The sequence below is a fragment of the Aedes albopictus genome, chromosome 2, assembly GCF_035046485.1.
Source record: "Aedes albopictus strain Foshan chromosome 2, AalbF5, whole genome shotgun sequence".
In the NCBI taxonomy this organism is placed as follows: domain Eukaryota; kingdom Metazoa; phylum Arthropoda; class Insecta; order Diptera; family Culicidae; genus Aedes; species Aedes albopictus.
The window spans coordinates 199,217,593-199,223,592 of NC_085137.1; the positions used below are offsets into that span (position 1 = coordinate 199,217,593).

Consider the following 6,000-nt stretch of genomic DNA (forward strand, 5'->3'; position numbering starts at 1 on the left):
GCTATTTCTGTCAAATATATCGTGAAATGAAGATAAATAATAGAAGGTTTCGTCAAATTCAACTGTTGCATGTTACCCCATAGTGGTTGTCGAATATAATAATGATTTTTTGCATTACTCAGTCGATAAGTTTATCAAACTTTTATCGTTTAGCTAAGCTTACTATTAGGTACCCTAACTGCAAGCAAGGTCATCAGACTTATCGCACTTACCGTAAGGGAGAGGTCAAGCACGATTTTCATACTTGTTTTTATGGCATAAAATGGGCAATCCGTTTTAACAGTGTAGCTAAACCATAAACAAAGAAATAAAGCTAATTTTTACACTAAATCGCTCTTTGATACACATAATCTCTATAACCGAAATAGTAGGGCATACTAGTTTTCATTATTATTAGAAAATGCTTCACATTTAGTGTATGTCATCGTGTTGCAAGTTACACCGCTGTTGCAAGTAACCCCGTTTGACGGTATTCATTAACTTTGAGATAACAAATACACATGCAAATACAGCACTTGAAATTTCAGGTATGCATTCATTATTGAAATAATAAGACTTGTTATTTTCTATATGTTAATTATACTAAACTTTGGTATTCGTTTTTGTTATTTTGCCTCTTATTACCACCTAATAGAGGGCATATCAAGGTATGGTAGTATTTAAGATAAATACCTTGATATGTTATTCATTTGTTATTTTCTTCTGCTCGGGTTCCTGTCCGCAAGTTCCATGAGGTACTACTGCCGACCGATTTACCCGATAATTACATACCCCCGAAATTTCCATAGAGCCCTCTGAATTTCTCTGAAATGTCTAAGAAATCGCTTGCTACGCTTTGTTTGGAGTTCCCTTATAACTCTAATTCTTTTTGCAAGGTATTTGTACGGCATTCCCTTCTGTTCAGGTATCAAAGCTGTTTTTCATTGGGACACCCTAGCACACCCGAATACACTGAGGCAATTTGCACGACGACGTTACCGACACGGGAACAAGTGAAAATTAGAGATTTTTGCGAGAAAAAGATCACTGTTTCTCATCATCATAACCGGCTTCTACGGGGCTTCCGTTTTCGGGAAGAGGAGGCGGCGGCGGTGGTGGTGGTGAACTTGTAGTGATTCAGATAAATCAACACGTACCACGTAACTGCGCTTCGTGCACTCTCTGTTTGCCATTTCGCTCGGCTCACACTTGAACAACGCGGTTAATTGAGAGACGGACGACGACAATTCGCGCAGCTTCCGCCCACCACCGCTCACCGACCGAACGATTCACGAAGCAATGTATACGGCAAATGGAGACGGGTGGTAAGCTATTTCTTTTTTTTTTCACTCGCTTCTTGCTCACCCTCCAGTTCTTGGTAAGAATCAATTCCTTTGATACGTTCACTGATACCGTAGAATGACTTGATCAACTTTCCAAATGAACTTCTCTTTGACGGAACACACTTTACCTTTGCGTTACGATTTCGTCTCGGAACGAGAGTTCAGTTTCCGTTTACGTCACACTTTGCCTTAATTTGCAAACGATCGGATTCTCACGCGCGGCGCAGGATTTCAACTTCTACGAATTCCACGATCCGGAAACAGAATTTTTCTCCACCAGTTGCGCCCGTTTCTGGATCGAACAAATTTTTGCTTTTCTTTCGGCCAGTACAATTGAAATATTTGTATTATATAAAAATCCCGTGCGTATCTGGCTCGCGCGAGATACACAGCCAGCAGGCAGCAGTGTCGTGTCGGAGTGGAGTCGAGTTACTGGCAAACGGATTCCTTCGTGAGCGACGAATTGGCTCTCGGTTTATTTAAAGAACGTTTTGAGATTTTCTACCGCGGAACCACACAGTGACGTGAGCGGGATGGGACGGGACTTTTCTGCGAAACGAAGTGGTAGACGAGGAGAATTCAGTTAGATCATGCTGAGATTGTCTTAGGTTCTAACCACGGCCAGTTCAATACTTTTTCGTAAGGATATATTTTTTAAAGTTTTTGGACATGTTCTTCTACTTCTTCTTGGTGGGACGTCACAACTGGAACACAGCCTGCTTCTCACTCATCTTCAGTCTTCTATGAGCTATATGGGTCTTCAATACTGGTATCAGGCCCCCTCCTTGTTCATCCCCGCTGTTAGGGAAATTAAGCCACTGCGTCCAATAAGCTGAAGTTTTGTGGCATTTCCCGTTTTGATATTCGCATTTAGCTAGCTTATTACCATGTGGTAGGCCCGGATTTAAGGGGGGAGGGCAAAGTGGGCAAGTGCCCGGGACCCCCAATTAGGGGGGAGGGAGGTCCAAAATCTTGAAGTACTATATATTTGTTTTAAACGAAACCCCACGAAGGGCACTATAATAGACGATTATATTTTATACATGTCCTGTGGTAGTTATAATTGGGTTCTTAAAGGTTTTTTTTTTTATCTGTATTAACGAGATTTTTAGCCCTAGGCTAGTTCATCTCGGGATCCTTTTTCGATGGAAGAACTCACATTTTGCGAGTTTATCGGGAGTGGGATTCGATCCCAGGTCCTCGGAGTGATAGTCAAGTGTTCTAACCATCACACCAGGCCCGCTTCACATTCTTAAAGGAAACCCAGATTATTGATTGACAATTATCTAAATTTTCACTAGAGAATAAATCGAAGAACCAAAATTTATGATTGATGATGTAGTATTAGATAACTACACATTTTTCAGTGCAATAACTTGAAATTACTATACAGAAGCGTCTTAATAGAGTGCGAGAAAGATAAAGTTGAATCGAACGAATGTTGGAGTCTCTGAGGAAGGTCCCCAATGTGACTGAATCGTTGGACAAGATTAAACAACAGCATTTGTATTTTGTAGATACTGAAAAATGCATTTCACATTACATTCCATCACAGTCGGAACCAAAAACCTCCACAATTTAATCAATAGTTTTATAATGACTATACATACGTCACTTTTTGGATTCGACTGCGATAGATTTTAGCTTGAAAATGGCTCTTCCAGTCTTGACAAAAAATAAAATACAGCTATTTAATCTTTTCCGACGTTTCGGTCTCATTTAGGACCTTCCTCAGGATCTCTAAAATTAGTTAATTATTTCATTAACGGTTTTTACATTATAATTGTTATAACAATTTTCTTCCAATTATTGCCTATTTTTCGTCCAGTTTTGTTGTATCGAACAATGATTGTCGGACGGATGAAGTTTCTGCGTTTGAGATTAAATATTATTTTACAAAACAATCCTTCGCGTTTTCATTCTTCCCATACATTTTTTTTCCCAGTGTACTAATTCCCGCACAGTGAAGGATAGTTTTAAAAAATAATGTTTAATCTCAAAAGCAGAAACTTCATCCGTCCGACAATCATTGTTCGATACTACAACACTGGACGAAAAATCGGCAATAATTGGTAAACATTGTTATTACTATTATAATGTAAAAAACCGCCATTTTCAAGCTATACATACGTCGGTCGATTATACGATTATATTTTGAATTGAAACAACTGTTCAACACCCATCTGCATCAGTTAGCTGAGGACAGAGATGCTATTATGGGCAACAGAAAATAATGATTCCTGGTGATATTTGGAAGTTTGGGGCAGTTTTGGAAACTATATCCAAAAAGATCTCCAAACATTTCATTTTTTATATCTTTACAGAAGTTTTTGGTATTTATAGCTATAGTTGCCTCTAAGAGACCTATCTGTATTCAATCTAAATCATGGAATAGTCGTACAATTTTGCAATTTATCTATATAAATAAAAATGGAATGGTGTTTGTATGTCACGAATAGGCTCGGGAACGGGCCAACGGATCTACACCATTCTTTCAGTGTTTCATTCGTGCAGGGTTCCGACGTGTTCGTACGACAAAATATTTGGGAAAATCAACCGCAAACGCACCGAAAACGAGAAAGTTTGAAATTCCATTTTGCTGGGCATTTTTTCCCAGAGCTACATGTCAAAACACAGTAGGCAGGCAGAACGACGTTTGCCGGGACAGCTAGTTCCTAATAAAATTGCTTTACGTATTTAAGTTTTCAACTGAACGCTAAATTCGAAAACTTGCATAGATTTGGATTAAAGTTTTTCCAAACAAAATGACATTTACGTTGTAAATCTGAAGTTTTTTTTTTCGAAATTTTAGTCAAAACATGAAAAAAAATTTAATTTTCCATCTATTTAAGGAGAAACTTCAGAGAATACAAATATGGCTGCCACCTAGGCTGCCACAATGGCCGATTTTGTCCCCTACTCACGTTTTCAAGAGCACCAATCTTGAAAATTCGTAAACAAATGCTCTGGATTTGGAAAAGCTGCTTCTTTTTGCAAGTGAGAAAAGCCAGGATTAACAAGTGCGCCTCGGTTCGATTCTTCGTTCGTCAGATTTGTGCCTCTAAAGTTTGTATGCAAAATTGCAATGGGATTTCTTGATGTTTCACCTTAAGGAAAAACGTCTTGAAATCTCGCTTCAACAGTGCATCAGACGCACAAATCTCAAGAAGCTTCATACAACAGTGCATTTTATTATTCTATTCTTGCTCACTTGTAATAAGCTTAATATAAAAAGATAAGCTGCGCTAGTTTTGTTAACGAAGAGACTTGTGCCCTCGAAATCGCGAGTAGGTGCCAAAGTCGGCCATTGTGGGAACCATTTTAGGATTCTAACAAGTCTGTCCTTAAATAATTTGTCAAAATTTTGAGCATTGGAAAAGCTTTTTTTTTTCAAAAAGATATCAAAATGATTTAATATTTGGCCTGAATATTTTCAACAACAATAATACAAAAAACATAATTGAAAAAATAAAATAAATATTAGGTTATTTTAATGAACAAAACAGTTGCGTAAAAAATAGGGATAATACACTGGATTTAAAAAATGTAAATGAATTTCTTCAAAATGTTGTGTTTGGGGCCTACTTTATAGCGTTTGCCCCGGGCCTCCCGTAGTCTGAATCCGGCACTGCCATGTGGCAAGTAATCAGCTTCAGCTACGACGCGTCATCTCCCAGCCAGGTGCAATGGAATTTATAAACCCCTAGAGCTTCCCAAGTTCTGCAGACCAGATCTCACTGGATTGCAAGCAACCACTATTTAGAAATCTTTGCCTACGCGTGTATAAACTGCAACTGCATAGCAGATGTTCCGAGGTTTCTAGTTCCGTGTTACAGAAACGACAGATATCACTCTGAATCTGGCCATTTCCAAGTGATACCTACTCCGGCAGTGTCTAGTTACTAGGCAAGTGTGTGTTTGGTTTTATAAGCATTTGGTGTTATAAATCGTTTTGACTGATACCGCGGATCGAACCCACGACCCACGTTATCGCTAGCCCGGCGCTTTAACCAACTAAGCTACAGAACAAGTTACAATTCTGCAGAATAGAAAGTCAAACTGGATTCGAAGCACCAATCTAACTGGGTCCGTCTTTTACAACTTTATCTCTCTATTCGGCTCTTAGAGGCCAATCTCCCGAACTCTCGCGGCCTTCGAAAAACAAGTGTGCGCGTATTGTTTTTAGAATGTTGATATTGAAGCTCGACTGATCGGTGCAAACTCAGTAGCTTAGTTGGTTAAAGCGCCGGACTAGCGATAACGGAGTCGTGGGTTCCAATTCCACCAAAACAAGTAGTAATTTTCTCAAAAAATATTTCTCAATTTGCCAATTAAACGTACTTTGCCTAAAAATTCTTCATGTTTTTACGTCTATTTCTATGGATGTCCTGAAAGAATTTTTGCAGGATCCTCTGAAGAAAATCTTGAAGGATAACCAGAAAAAAAAAGAACTGGAGGATCCCAGATGAAATTGTCGGAGCATTTCCAGCATGAAATCCTGGAGGCTTTCTAAAGAAATCCAAGAACGCATTTGTGGATGAGTAACTCCGGCAAGAATTCAAAAAAAAAAAAACTCTTCCTGGATGAATAGAAGAAGTTTTGAAGAATCTCAGAGGAAATTGTTGATGGAATCCCAGAGAAGCTTTTGGAGAAGAAGCAGGGTGAATCTCCGAAGGAA

General features: G+C 38.8%; 1 protein-coding gene across 5 annotated transcripts in view; it reads right to left on the reverse strand.

Annotated features, from left to right (window-relative positions):
• LOC109425163 (uncharacterized) overlaps positions 1-1,763 on the reverse strand; it is a 43,089-nt gene extending 41,326 nt beyond the window's left edge. For 4 of the 5 annotated variants that reach the window (XM_019700410.3, XM_019700408.3, XM_019700409.3 and 1 more), the window contains exon 1: positions 1,451-1,763. The gene's annotated coding sequence lies outside the window, so the exon portion shown is untranslated. Of the gene's footprint in view, positions 1-1,136; positions 1,397-1,450 lie in introns of those variants that run through there. The other variant, XM_019700406.3, reaches the window with a different exon arrangement.
• Between the last annotated feature and the right edge of the window lie 4,237 nt (positions 1,764-6,000).